This window comes from Balaenoptera borealis (genome assembly GCF_965194805.1).
Source record: "Balaenoptera borealis genome assembly, chromosome: 3".
In the NCBI taxonomy this organism is placed as follows: Eukaryota; Metazoa; Chordata; class Mammalia; order Artiodactyla; family Balaenopteridae; genus Balaenoptera; species Balaenoptera borealis.
Genome location: NC_138866.1, coordinates 82,786,822 through 82,802,574, shown reverse-complemented (window position 1 = coordinate 82,802,574; position 15,753 = coordinate 82,786,822). Strand labels below are relative to the sequence as shown.

At 37.3% G+C, this 15,753-nt stretch overlaps 1 protein-coding gene across 9 annotated transcripts in view; it reads left to right on the top strand.

The window, feature by feature from the left end:
* The window catches only part of FSIP1 (fibrous sheath interacting protein 1), a 218,989-nt gene that overhangs the window by 142,813 nt on the left and 60,423 nt on the right, over window positions 1–15,753 (top strand). Inside the window, exons 11-12 of one of the 9 annotated variants that reach the window (XR_014242519.1) lie at window positions 7,314–8,857; window positions 9,193–11,527. The exons of the other annotated variants lie outside the window; for them this stretch is intronic. The gene's annotated coding sequence lies outside the window, so the exon portion shown is untranslated. Of the gene's footprint in view, window positions 1–7,313; window positions 8,858–9,192; window positions 11,528–15,753 lie in introns of those variants that run through there. 9 annotated transcript variants of the gene reach the window in all.

Genomic DNA, 15,753 nt, shown 5'->3' with positions numbered 1-15,753 from the left:
TATCTTTACTTTTCAACTAGTGATTTTTTTCTATTCTGTCTGAACTAGTTCTGGAGAGAGGGGAGAGACAGGCAATCATGTGGCTTACAGCCAGGCCCTTTCTAAGCACCGCTGATAAATGGAGGTGTTCGGGCTGATCTCAATGCTGGGAACAATATTAACAGCGACTGCTCCTGTACCGAGCCTCTCTGCAGCTGCATCTGCTCCTGTACCGAGCATCTCTACTGAATGCCTTACCCTTAGCATCTCACTAGATTCTCACCCAGTCCCCCAAAGCAGATCTTTCACCTTCATCTTAACATGAGGAAGTTGGGGCTTGGAGAGTAACTAGCCCAGTGTCATGCAGTTAGTAATTTTCAAAACCAGGAGCCACCCCTGGTCTTCTTGGCTCCAAAACCCACGCTCATAACCACTGCCTATGCAGACGCTGTTTCCTGGAGAATCTTTATATACCATTTTCTTGATTCTGACTTGAAAGTGTGTGGAGCCCAGAACTTAGTGGGATCTGCTGAGTGGGTGATAGTTGGATTCTCTGTGCCGTTTGGGGGAAGCCAGCCCCCTCCTGAGGCAAGAGAGGCTTTGGAAACTTTGGAGGCTAGTTGACCATTTTCTATTAAAAATTCAATCTAAAATGATTTAATGCTGGGATTGGTAGGTTTGAGAGATTTTGCATTATCCACTTTGGGTAAGAATATTTAGATATGTGACCTTCATGGCTATATTTTGGATTTTTAACTCAGAAAACTAGAGGGTTTATAAAAGCCTTTGGAAAATATCTGTAGCATGCTGAAATAAAGTGAGAGCTTCATAAAAATATGCATTAATGCAGGAATCCACTGCCCTCACACTAAGCACAAGAGATCTCTGTTGAACCTTCGGAAAAATAAACTTACTCCCTTGGCTTTTATGGGGGTGGCACTAAAATTTGGTGGTTATGCCCAGGACTAGGGTAGCGGCATAGAAAGAAAGCAGTCTGCAGGAGCCTTCGGGTTCTTTAAACACAACCAAGTGAAGCATTAACATAGTCTTTACAGAATGAAGCCCTGATTCCTTCATTCCATACTGACAGCCGATTTTTTGAAAAAGAAATTCAACTTAAAACGTTAGGTTGCTCTTCTACTTTTACTAAGTATTTAATTAATCATAATTAACCAAAGCATAAAAGGATAAAAATTTCCATTTAAAAGTCTTTCTTTCTCTAGCACACCGAAAAAGTGACACAAAGTTTTAGGAAGAATTGTTACATTTTATTTTTTGCCCTTTTGCTAGTTCCCTACCTTGGTCCAGTTAATATTAAAATGCTCAAGAAGCAGTCATCATTCATCTTTCAACTTGATGAACAAGTGTTTTCATTGCAAATGAAGTATGTCCTGTAAATGATTAAACGTTAGTAAAAACTAGAATCAACCTGATTTGTTTCAACACCTCTGTTTCTCTGCAGGAGGTAACATATTTCTGTCAGTTTGTCAAAGTGTTATTTTTGCAGCCTCCCTTTTGTTCAAGTAGTGTGTATGTGGCTTGGTTTTGAATTCAGTAAAGAATATGACTGAATTCTAAAATGAAAAATAATATAACTTTCAGATTCTGTTTATAAAAAGGTTGCAAACATGCTTACAATACATTTAGAAGTTTGTAACTCCTGAGCATTTCTATGGCATCCCTCAATATTCAGCATTTATAGTGTATTTAAGTTATTGGTAACATTGAATAACATGCAGTATAACATGGCAATCCTATTAGGATTTCCATTTAAACAGCCTAAGATAGCGGCTGTTTCTGCCTATGAAAGAAGTTGGGTTCAACATTCCAGTTCAACCAGTTGATCAATTGACCTTTCTTCAATATTCTTTTGTACATCATTAACAGAGTAATAATTGCTACTCTTTAGTTTACATCCAATACTTCGTTCTTTAATTTACTCCTAATATATGGAAGTACATTTTCTGCCATTTTTATGTGTTTTGGGGCCAAGTTTGTTTTCTGAATTCCTACTTCTGTTCACCAAATGAGGTAATTAATCACTATTGGAATAGATTTACTCATCCAAACATTGATTGGCATGTAGTAGGTGCTCAGTAAATAATATTTGAATGAATAAATGCTGGACAGTGAATGCAGGGACCTTTGGGCCTCCCTGCATGTCTAATTCAGTGGTCATATATTTAGGGGTTTAGAGTGAACTTTTCCTTTCATATCACTGCTATCTATGTAATGTTTTAAAAATTATCCTTACCTGAATGGTTTAAAATTCCAGTCTTTAAATATTACCTTCAGACTTAGATAAAAGTAAAATTATGGCATTGGCTATAAGTAAGCAGGGAAATATATTAATTTCTGGTTTCTAAGAGGGTTGGAAAAAAGACTTTCCTAGAATGAGCATGATTCCACTCTAATTAAGAACTAAAATTAAATTAAGTGGCTCTAGTTGCATTAAGACTTGGCAGTAGCTCACGAGTGGATCATCCCTCCCTTGTTGGTTTTATATATGTGCTTTGCTGGCAAAAATGCTGATTGTTAATTTATTGATACCAAGCAGTTATAGAACCAGCTTTGTGTAATGCACTGAAAACTAGGCTGAAGGGTATCACACGTTTGGATTATTGTACTTGTTTTTGTTCTCTTTTACATCATGGAATTGCATGTGCACATATAAAAATAACCCTATTGATGTTATTAATTCACTTTTTATATTTCAGAATTTACTTTCCGAGATATAGTTGAACGTTTGTGCTCTGTAAAGTAGAATGACAAGTCCTTTGAATGATAACCTGAAATAATCTATTATAATGAGAATACATGTTTTAATGCTTTTTTTGAAGTATACATTTTTGTTTTGATGTGATATATGATGTGAAGGGAAATGTTCACTTAAATCCCTAAATATATGAATTAGATATGAAGAGAGCAGAGAGGCCAAAAGTTCCCTTCCGTTCTGGTTACAGAAGGAATATCGTCTATATTTAATGTAGTAGATCTCTGCTATATAGTGGTGCTATGGCAGAGTCACTGCAGTGACACTGTCATTCCATTAGACATGTTACTTTAGTTTTACCCTTTTATTTTTAGCTTCATCACTTTCTTCCAAAGTTATTGGAATAAAAAGTCAAGTGTTCAAACTTGGCCTGTGATTCAATTAACTTGAGATTTTATTTAAAAAAGTATCAGCTAGGACTTGATTTACTTAAAATATGAAATAAAAATATCCTTCTGTTAATTAATAGAGTAATCTCAAATCATGTTACTCAACGGGCCTGCTCTTGGCATTTCAAATATGTAGTTAAGTTTTATGTTGACCTAGTTAATATCTCCAGAGTCGGTAGAGTGTGGCCGTTTGGATTCTCAGGCAGAGGTGTGGAGATGGAGTTTGGGAGGCAAGATGTTTATTAGGAGCCTCACCTGTAAAAGGGAGAGGGAGGAAGCATATTTGGGCAGAGGGAGAAGCTGAGCTGCCCGCAGACCTGGCGAGCCTCCACCAGCTGGTTGCCAGTTAGTGGTGTCCTGTGTTGGGTGAAGTGGCTGGCCTTCCTCTCCCCCTCGCTCAGTCACTGAAAGCGGGCCATCCAGGAAAATGTGTGACCTCAGGCAAGAGGCTCTGAGCAGCTGAGGCTGCCCAGAGAGCTGTCTGCTGGAGGCTGTCTGCTGACCACACTCGCCACAGCTGGGCGGAAAGTCCTTCTCGAAGGGACTGAGCTCTACCATGTGGGGCTCTCATAATTATTATTAACAGTAATACTTATCTGTTGTACACTTATATCATTATCTTCATCTGACCAGTGAAAAATAGAGGCAAAGCAGTGTGCTTAAGATCTTGTGGATAATTCTGGGCAAAGCTAGAAAGAGTAACTTATGTGTCCTACTGTCTTAGCCTTCAGCAAACTGACCTCATGCTACAATGGACATAGTGTTTTTAAATGGGTGGTCAGTGTATGTGAGGAAAAAGCAAGGGGAAGAAATCATAGCTACTCAAGAGCTGGCATGGTGACCAAGAAAGGGCCAGGGTTTAGATTCCAGCTGCCTTGGCCTCCCAGTTCATGCTCTCTCCGGCTCTGTGACAGATAAGTCCCTGGTCACTCTGACCTTTGGGGTTCTGATTGGTTAATAAAAGGAATGAAGTTGGCGCATTGACTAAATAGTGTAGGTGAAAGTACATAGTATTAGTGTTCATAGCAGGGAGCACACACAGTACACGTTAATTTACTTAAATACCCAAAACAAGTCAAACTGTAAAATGTTGTTAAAGAAATGAAGATTTGAACTTGAAGTCAGAGAGAACTTTTCCTCCCTAATTTTTTTTTTTTTTTGCATTTCTCGTATGCCTTTAGTGTTGATGTATTAGGAAATGAATTAACAGATTTTTTTTTTTTTCTAGAGAAGTTGCTTCTGCAATGTGGAGCCATTCTAGACAGATGCAACAGGGCACTTTTTTAAAAAAGGAGAGGAAGAAGCATGGAATGAAAAAGATTGGTTGAATCAATAGATATTCGTGGGGATGCTTATTGGGGACCAGGCCTTTTTAAAATTTTAATGATGTAGTTCATTAGGAGATTAATGAAAGTAACAGATCTGAGATCATTAAAGACTGCCCACCTGTCCCTTTCCCACAGCCGCCTGCTGGGTTTAGTCTCCCATTATCATCCTCAGTTTACTGAAGTAGGCTGGCAACAATTTTCCACCTATCTACTGTAGGCCCACCTTCAACCCATTCTTCACGCTACAGAAATTCTGATCCCGGTATTTCCTACTTCCCATTACTTTCATAAAGGCCAAAATATTGGGTTGGCTGAAAAGTTCGTTAGGGTTTTTCCCTAAGATGTCACAGAAAAACCCAAACGAACGTTTTGGCCAAGCCAACTCTTGGCACTGACTGTTGCCTGGAGCCACCAACTTCATCTCTTACTGTTTACATTTCCAAACCCAAACCCACAACCTGTGCCCCTCCCTCTCCCCATCCTTCTGCCTCACTAGCTCCTCCAACGGGCTTTGCCCCTCTTGGTTCAGGCCTTTGCCCTTACTGGTTCCTAATCTTGGACTGCTCTTTCCCTTTCCTTCTATACCTGGTTAGCTTCTACTTGGTGTACATGTTACTTCCTTTGGTAAAGCTTTCGCTAATACCTAGACTAGATTGGGTCACCCACCCTCTTCCTCTTCCCTAATGCTCTGTTTTAGAACTGATCATAGCAGGTAATAACATGTTTGTTACCAAACCAAATTTGGGTCTGCTCGCCTGCACACATGTGCAGTCAAGCCAATCTACTGACGCCGGGTTGTAGTGAAGGAAGGTGCAAAAGCCTGAACTCCTGGAAGGGTTTCAGCCAAGCATTTTTTTTTTTAAAGCTCTTAAAATTTATTTCAGTTTGAAGAAGTAAATTAAATTGTTGCAATTTTGTGGCTCTTTTGCTAAATTCTTGACAAGAGAGTATATATAAATTTGGCAATGGTTTAAGCTTAGCTTTTTCTGAGGAGGAGAATTGAAGTGACCTGTGACCTCTAGAATCTTGACTCAGTCATTCCCCGCATTGTGACAATGGATAGGGTGGAGGCCATTCCACTTCTCCTTTTCATGTTGTAGTTCTCTTGGAGCAGGATATTCTGCAAAAATTTATTAAATGACCCATTCAGTGATTAAACTAAGGGAAAGTCCATGGAGGAGGCAATTTTGGCATTTCTACTTTCAATCCCGTGAAGACTGGGAAGCTCAAACCATATGGGGTGATGGTATGGGTTTAAATGTAAGAAAATAGTGTCGTCTTGAAAAGTCCTCTTCTGTGGAATCAGTGAAACTACCAGAACCATGGGTGCTGAATGTCCATGTCCAGCAGGGGGCAGTCTAGAACACCAAAGGCAATAACTTAGAGGCTCCAGTTCATTCATTCAATGCTGTGGGCTTGATTTCTTGGAGTGGAAGTAACTTACTTCCACTCATTTTCTTACTCATTTAAACTTTAGCTGCTTGCGTTTTTGCTTTTTGTCGGTTTAGCCATTAGTTGACAGGGTAGTTGCCTCAATTCTGATGAGTTTTACATTCTTAGTGTTATACTGGCAGAGCAGGAGGGAAGCAGAGCACAATGCTCAGACAGTAGACCAGTCTTCCAGACATTTATCCACCAAATAGATCCAAATTACAGAGCCTCTTAGTGACATTCACATGAATGCCTGGATCATAACACCATATGGGGGATCAAATGCTTTCTGTTTGCTCATTAGTTCATTAGCTAATTCCAGACGTTCAGCAAAGCATTTTTAAAGGCCAGGTGAGGGGCACGATTCTCTGATTGGTTTATGGTGAGGTAACAGGGCGGTGTCACAGGGGTGAACATTATCAATCCTTAGGTGCCAGCAGGTCTGGGGGCTATGTGCTCATGATCATCAAGTAGTTAATTTCTTCCATTTGGTGGTGGTTTTAGCATCTGTAAAACAACTCAGAAAATGTGCATCAGGTACTGTTATCTAGGTACTTCACAGAGGGGCTAGAGCAGAGGATATTGGGGAGGGGTCTGTCCCGGGAAGGCCCCACAGGGTCCTGCTCAGCTACAAGTTTTTTTGTGTGTGTGTGATTGTCTACTTCCCTCGTCAGACTATAGCTCCGTGCGGGCAATAACTAGGCTCACATTTGCCAAGCACAGTCCTGGCACAGAGTAGGGACTCGCTGAATCTTTTTGAATGAAGCAATTAGAAGGCTCACGTGATCCTCTGCTGACCAGCCTGTGCGTCACACCTCACTTCTGGGGCCATCTAAGGGTGAATATGTGCCAGTGTAAATCCCACTCACATTAAGCTGTACATCTGCTACCACAAAGACTAGGAACCAAGCCTTTACTGTGGTGTCTACCATTAAAAAAAAAATTCTGATCTTTGCTTAAACCTGGTACTCTTCATATTTGAGTGTATGCTGTCATGTCAGGTTAAAAAAATATGGTACTTTTGATTTATTAAAAAATTATTTTCCTTAATCAAGTCATTGAATTATAAGAAGTGATAATCTTTGAATATTATTATTAAAACCAGTTTTTTTTTTTTTTTAAGGACTCGTTTTTTAAGGGGAGGGAAGATCAAGCACTTCATCCACTTTTTCTCATAAAAACTCTCCTAATCTAACGTTTTTCCTTGGACCCAAAGCTCATCTCTTTACAGCATCCAGTGTCTTGTAAGGAAGAGCTGGGGGAAGAGTAGGATGGAAGTGAAGAGTGGAAACCTATAGTTTGCTTACAAGAGCTAATGTAAACCTTCTCATAGTAAGTGCATTTCTTGGCCATTTTATGCTGGCCTGAGTTCAGGCTGGCCTACTTTAAGATGGACATTTTCTATTTTCATAGGAAACACATGGAATGTCTGGAATTCTGCTGAGAAAAAGGAATCTGCATCCTGCTGTGAAGCAGCCAAGTGCTTGCTTTTTGTTAGTTGTGGTCTCAGACTTCAATTCTAAAGGCATCCTAAAAATCACACATGATTGACCGACGTTCAATACTGCATCTTCAACTGAAAATGAGAGAGACTATGTATATTTAGTTTGAAAAATTTGAAAATTTGTGTTTCATTCACTTTGATAGTATGGTTTAACTGGCCATTTTGTCTTTATGTTTTATTTTGAAGCCCTTTACTTTATAAAATGTTCCATATGGATATTTATTTTCACTTTGAATAAAGTAAAACAATCAGTACTTTAATTGTTGCATCTTTGAGATTCCTGTGGCTCCTATATATGAATGCCAGAACTAATGGACTAAAAAATAGTTTGGAATCATTCATGCAAATAACAATATTGAAATCATAATAACAATAACTTTATTTGGAACTTTTTCTTATCTTTTTTAAATTACTTTTAAAACTACTTCTTGTAAATTGCAAGCTTACAGATTTATAGACAATGTTAGTCTCTCTAAGTCTTGGCTACGTCATTCTACCATACGTGTTAATTGTACCAGGAACAGGACTGGCTGAATTTTTTAGTCACACAGACGTAGCTTTATCTTATTTTATTTTTCAGTGCAACCTGCCATTTTCACTTTGAGGAAACATGAATTGATAGATCAGTAGAGTTGATTAACATGGAGTTTCTTGTTTCACTGTTTATTCCCTTCATGATTAACCAGAAGCTTCAAACAGCTGATATATTATTTAATTTTTAAGTTTACTGAAGTTAGTAAGTATGTGTGATTCTTCTAAGAGCATCAGTTTCCACATTGTGAATGTAACCTCTCTTGGGAAACACAAGAATTCAAGAAAAAAGGAAATTAGGTGTTTTTCTTGCATAATCATTATCTTGTAGGAATCCACACAGAAAAATAGCTATTGTGCTTTGAGGGAGTTTTTTAAAAAGTGGCTTTTGTTTAGCTCTGTGTGGTATGGCCCAGAAAAAAATCTGGTTTGTTCTTATTAGTAGCTTCCTACCCTGTGTTTTATTTGGTACAATTAATTAGTTAAAACTTTACTCTGCTTTTGTTAGTAGGCAAAATAAAATTATCAACTACCTCCATAAGAACAAAAATCGTGAAATCTAAGGATGTGGATTGGTGGAAAATGAAAGCTCTTTTTGGTGTCGGTGAGATAAAGTGTAGTTAATTGACTTTGCCGTGGAGTTAGTCTATGACTTTGGAGGGAAAACATTTTCAGTTTTTAGTTTTGACATTACAGACTTAGACTATCTTTTCATCAAATTAAGTGGTACTCTGCTTGTCAATTTTATGTCTAGATGACTTTTACAAACAAAGAAAAGTAATGTTTTGGTTATTCATTAAATAGGTATTTTATCTTACATATATTTTTGTGAAAAAATATGCAATGAAATTTGGAAATTAATTCATAAAGCAATTTTGGACGTTTCCCCCAGTTCAGTTAAAGAAACTTTAGATCAATTGAGGCATTGATTTATTTTTTTATTTTATTTAATTTATTTTTTAAAAAATTTATTTATTTATATATTTATTTTTGGCTGTGTTGGGTCTTCGTTTCTGTGCGAGGGCTTTCTCTAGTTGCGGCAAGCGGGGGCCACTCTTCATCGCGGTGCGCGGGCCTCTCACTATCGCGGCCTCTTTTGTTGCGGAGCACAGGCTCCGGACGCGCAGACTCAGTAGTTGTGGCTCACGGGCCTAGTTGCTCCACAGCGTGTGGGATCTTCCCAGACCAGGGCTCGAACCCGTGTCCCCTGAATTAGCAGGCAGATTCTCAACCACTGCGCCGCCAGGGAAGCCCGAGGCATTGATTTATAATCCAGTAAGTGGTACATAATCAGGCACGGTCTTTCCTCTTAAATACCTTGTTTTATAGTGTGGAATGAGAGTCAAAATAAGGGAGAATATATTTTTTAAAAGTCCCTCTTATGTTGTAGGAGGGACACAAATGTTATGGGAGCAATTAATTTTCCCTGGATACAGCTGGGGTCATGCTAATTGATTGGGAGTGGTGGTAGAAAAAGATGTAATTTTCAACAAATATTCAAGGAAGTTTTATTGCACACCTACTATAGATGAGCACTCTTGCACATGTTAGAGATCCATTGTGAACAAGACATTTCTGCTCTTAGGAGCTTGTATTTACGTGGGAAGAAATAGCTACTTTTGACAAATAGGTTGTATTTTCAAAGGTAGAGAGGGGGGAAGTATTTTCAAAGATAGAGAAGAGGGAAGTTATTTCTGCACTTTCTCCCCTTGAATGGGTCATAGATGCTTTGTGGAAGGTCAAGAGCACATGTGGGGGACTTAGCCTTGGTTGGAGGAGGGGCACCTCTCTTTGGTAATAGGAAGGGGAAAGGGAAAACAGGAATCGAGGCAGAGGTTTGTAACTTGATGGTGGGATTTTCAAGAGCTCTTTGCTAAAGGTGTTAGTTTTCCCAGCAAAGTTGACTGAGGTCGTCAGGTGAGGTTGGGGTCCAGGTGTGTGTTGAGGTAGTTGATGGAGGAGCAGGAGTGAAATAATTGTCTGAGCTGGGAGTGCACACTTAAGAGAAATATAGCAGGATTTCTGGGCAGCATTGAGGTGAGCAATCACGAATCTAAAACAAAATACATCTGCTTGGTTTGATTTTTCCCTATTAATAGTCTACTAATATTCAGCTCCTTGGCTACAGGTTAATGTCTGAGTTCATCCAGGGCTGAGGTTTTGATTGACTGCAATAAATTAGATGACTAGATGGATTCTTGACCAGTTTTATATAGATCTGATGGAACCCATATGTTTATTTAAAAAATTCATTAAAATGTGCTCATTTAGCCCATATTACAACAGATTTCTTAATTCTAATTCTTTTCGAACATAAATAAAGACTTTTGCAAATTGACGTTAAATATGCCCACCATTTTTTAATTGCTTGCTTTTCTAAATGGAATAAATTGTATCAGGTGAAACTGTTATTGCTGAATGGTTTTTTTAGTTTTTGAAGAATAACATAATTTTAGTAACGCAAAGAACCCTGCTTTCTGCCAGCGCTGTCTGAATGTGAAGCCCCTTCCCCTGCCCCAACCCTGGCAGGTTATTTCATGGCTGCACTGCTCTCTGCATTTGTTTCTTTTAACAGCCCTTTAATGTTTTCAATTCAAAAAGCTTTTAGCTACCATTAGGAATGGATCCAAAAATCAGTGACAGAAATTAATAGACAATACGTTTGAACAATGCTTTGTTACATTCCATTGCACAATATCTATCTCCATAAAATTCTTTTCTTGCCAGTGAAGTAGAGTTTAAATAGAGCGTAGGATCAGTGAATAAAGCCTTAAGAAACATTCTTAAAACCTAGTTATCCCTTTAAGACTTCTGTCTATTTCCTTTTTTATCTCCTCTTGGACAATGTTTTATCGTGGAAATTAATTCTGCAGCCCCTTTTGTTTCATACCTTATTTCTCTCAATACATTGCACATTGTTACTTCTGCTCAAGTTACCTTCAATGAAAATGGTTTAGTCCATTTTCATTCCTAATCTTATAAGGATGTATTATGAGTGTGCCAAGTACAGTTCCTATTGTTTTGATTTGAATATAACTACTGCTACCATAGAGACCTAAGAGTGAATTTTTATTACCTTCCCTTTACTTTATAGCAGAATTTAATTTGGACTGAGTATCAAGTTGGATATATTAATCCTAGATTTGAACACAAATAAACAGATTGATATAGAGATTATTTGTATCTATTGAGATACAAAGTCAACTGTATATATTTATTTATACACTGGGGAGTAAATTTCTTCTGTTGTGATATCAGTTATTGTTGGTGTATTTAGGATTCATTGTGTTAGTGGAATTATAGGTTTTGTTGAAAAACTCTGCACAAGTGGGTGTAGTAGTGTGATCTACGCATTTTCAAGTGGTAACGAGTTGTATTAAATTTAGTCACTATTATATGGCATTTAGGGGATTTGAGAACCACGGTGTAGACCTGTAGGGGATCTTTACTTTACACATTATGAATCTTTCAAGTTTTGGGCAGAATTAGTTTTATCAAAGCAAATTTGAACAAGAGAGCTTGCTTGAGTTTAGCAAGGATGTTATCTAAGATTGTGTTTTAAATATGTCATTTTGTATTTTTGCTGGATAAGGTTTTTGCCAGTGAGAGAATATACTGAACACATGAGACAGTAATCCTTTGGCTGTCTTTTGATTTATGGTCTCTTCTTTTATGCCATTAACCAGATTTGCAATTAGCAGGGAATTGTTTTGCTTTTCTGAGCGCTGTTTAATAGCACTTGCATTTTATTATCAATTAATAGGCTTTTTAAGAAAGTCAATTAATACAAAGCATTAATTGTATCAATATTGTATTTTTCCTACAACGTAATGGATTTTTCTTAACCTTACAGTCTAGTGCTGGATGTTAAGATAATCATCCTTATCTAACTGAGGAAGTTGATTTAATTTCCCTGTACTGTTCAGTATGGAAGGCTGGAGAACACCTCACAGCCTATTAATGTATCCACTTCATTATTCTTCTTTGAGTAATATTATGCAAATTAATTGAGAAAAGAGTCTCAGGGTGTATGACTACACATCTTTAATTTCCAAAACATCTGTTATTTCAAAACATCTTACCTGCTAAATCTTTCCTTTTCCTTTTTCGGTAGATACTGGGACCCTCATGATAATTCATCTTCTAAAGGACCTTTTGGGTCCTGTGTTTTCAACTTTCCTAAATTTTTAAAAAATTGAAATAGAGTTGATTGAATTTAGTATTTATAGCTAATATTTTAAGACGATTAAATTTATTCTAGGCATGGCACATCTAGACTCCTGCTAACCAGTATAACTATTAAAATTAAAAAATAATGCAACTTGCCTAAATTTTTTTGCTTGAGTACATTTGAATAATGACCTTCACCCCACCTCACACCCTTTTCCCCACCCCCACTCCAGCCAGAAAGAGAGTAAGCAGTTGAACATGAAATAAAAAGTCTTTTAATGTTATAGTTAGCTGTATTTTTGAAAACTGGATACACCCTTCTTCCAGTTAGTTCTGTGACTCATTCATTTGGGTTACAGTATCCTTCAGAGGGTGATCTAATAATTTTTCAAAGACATCCTGGCCTAAGACTATAACCTTGACAATGCTTACACTGTATTAGAAGGTGTTAATGGAATGAAGGAGAGCAGGCTTCTGAATGACTGATTAAATAATATTTTTATAACCTGAAGTAATGTTAAACCAGTCAATCTTAGTGGAAAAAAAAGAGTGATTTCCAGCTGGGCAGAACTCTACTAGATATGACCTAAAAATTAATATTTATGGTTAAGAAGCTATATCCCTCACAGAGTCAAATTTCTCTGGTGTGTGACTTGAGAGAAGGAATAAGGTAATAAGTTAATTAGTTCTGACATCTGTAACCAAATCCATAGTGCTCTGAGTCTAGATTGTCACATTTTCAGCAATTTGGGCCAAATGAATTTTCACCAACGGTGCTCAGAAAAAAATATACCATCTTGAAGCTAATGGTGAGTGAGCAAAATCCACTTGGAATTGTCTTCTCATCTTCATATTATTCAGATTTTTCTCAGAGTAATCATGTAATTAGGTCTTAGTATGAAAAATATCCAAGTAGTAAGATTGTACAAAACAATCTGGGATTGATTTAAGTAGGAAATTTTTACATTCACTAAACCAGGCTCAAAAGAGTCAAAATAAGTAGCAGAAGCTCAGCTTCCCTGTTATTTCGCTATCTCATCACTTAGATATAGCGTAACTGGAAGTTTACCCTTGTTCTAGATGTTGAAAGAGTTTGTTAAAATAAATAGGAGAAAAAATTCCAAGGGGAATGTTTAGCTCCTTAGTATTTTGAAGTCCCTAGTTTGCATACCAACAATCTTGTATGTTTTTCACTAGAGAAGTCTTCATGTTCTCAATTATTGCTTTTGGATTAAGGTGTGTATTTCAAACAGGAAAATTCACTAGGATTTAGGATGCAGATGTTAAAATTTTATGTAAGATTCATTTTCAGCTTTCTTATTCCAAATAAATAAAATTTTACTCTAAGTAAATAATCTTTTGTTTTAAACCAGTAAGTTGTTACTTCTGTACTGTATGTTTTAAAGACTTTTATCAGCCATTTTTCATTTAGATTAGTGTTTTAACTTTGCTAAAATATGACCAACGTTACTTTCTGCTAGAAGAAATCTAACTGTAGGATTTAAAATCAAGGAATCAATCCACTGGCTTATATTCCATCAAAACTATTATAATATCATAAATATCCAATGAGCCCTTCTCTCACTCTCTTTTTTTATTTTTCCCTGATTAGTTTAAACTTTTTCACTGAGTTCAAGTACTTCTTGAAAGTCGTTAAAAGGGCCACAGTAAGCTCCATTTGCCTGGTGTCTGGGGTGAAGAAAATATAAAAATTGCTGACATTTATGAACACTTCCTTCTGTCGGGGAGCAGATAGTCTTTCCTCTATTCCATGCTTAGCAAGAGGGAGGGAACCCAAGGACATTCTGCCCCTCTTTTTACCCCATTTTCGCCTGAGGGAGGTGGGGCTGCTAAGCTGATTGGCCCAAGCTGAGGATAGAAGTGTTGCTGGTTTTTATTTGCTGCTATGCTGTCAGGGCAGATGTGGGCCCCTCCTTCTCTCTTTCCTCTCTTGATTCTGGGGCAGGCTGGTCATTCTTGCCCTTGCAGTTGGTTGGGAGTTGACCATTTTTCTTTTCCTTATAGATGGGTGCAGGTTCTGTCGGAATGGTGGGCAGGAATGGAAGGAGGAGGTCACAAATAGACTTGTGTTATTTCATGTTTTGAAATAATTTTTGGCCTCAGATACTGTATATTTAGAAGACATTTCAGAATTATGATTAAATTCTTGCTTTCATAAGAGGACCCAATGACGTTGAATTTTCTACACTATAGTGTTCCAATTTTGGACATAAACTTGCGGTAAAAATTCCAGAATCAGAATATTATAGTGTTGCATACACTGACAAAGCATTCAGATTTATTCATGTAATGGATTTTTATTTATTATATACGAGGAAATAAACCAGTAGCAAATAAGAAAGAGCAAAGTGAGACAAACAAATTTCAGAAACCATTTGAAAGGCCCTTGGCTTTTTTTTTTAATTAACAGCTTTTTTGAGTTGTAATTCACATACTATAAAGTTCATTCTTTTAAAGTGTACAGTTCAGTAGTTTTTAGTATATTCACTGAGTTGTGCATCCTTCACCACTATCAAATACCAGAAGATTTCTCTTACCCCATACACATTAAGTGTCACCAGTCACTCTTACCACCAGCCCCCACCCTAAACCACTAATCTTTCTCTGTCTATGGATTTGCATAGTCTGGATATTTCATATAAATAGAATCATATTATATGTGGTCTTTTGTGTTTGGCTTCTTTCACTTTGCATAGTTTTCACAGTTCATCCATTTTGTAGCAAGTATCAGTTTATTTATGGCCAAAAAATATTTCAATGCATGGAATATTTTGTTTATTCATCAGTTGATGGACATTTGCATTGTTTCCACTTTTTGGCTATTATGAATAATGTTGTTATGAACATTGGTATACAAGTTTTTGTTTGGATTTATTTTCAGTTCTCTTAGGTCTATATCTAGAGTGGGAATTTCTAGGTTGTAGAGCAGCTCTATGTTGAGCTTTTTGAGGAATCCATTGACTTTTTTAAAAAATTAATTTGTTTATTTTATTTAATTTATCTTTGGCTACGTTGGGTCTTCATTGCTGCATGCGGGTTTCCTCTAGTTGTGGCAAGCTGGGGCTACTATTTGTTGCTGTGCACGGGCCTCTCCTTGAGGTGGTTTCTCTTGTTGCAGAGCACGGGCTCTAGGTGCGCGGGCTTCAGTAGTTGTGGCGCATGGGCTTAGTTGCTCCGTGGCATGTGGGATCTTCCCAGACCAGGGCTTGAACCCGTGTCCCCTGCATTGGCAGGCAGATTCTTAATCACTGAGCCACCAGGGAAGCCCGAAGAATCCATTGACTTTTAATACAACTTCTGAATAGGAAGCAGTCAAATACAAACAAGATTTTGGAATTAGATTATTTGGGATAAACTAAGTATTGCTATATCTAACTTAAAAATCATACTTTAATGCAACAGATTATTTTGTAATTATAGATAATTTAGGGAGACTTGTTTGGCTGTATAAGGTATGTTGATTAAAGGAATAGATTATCATGTCTGCTGAGGCCGAAAGAAGAATCAAATTTCTGTGTAGAATATTGGTTAATTTGCATTGATATTTCATTGCCTAAAATGGTAACCTGATAACTAATGGTAATAGAGTCCTCATTTTTTAATAGGTTGGAGTAAAAGAATATAACA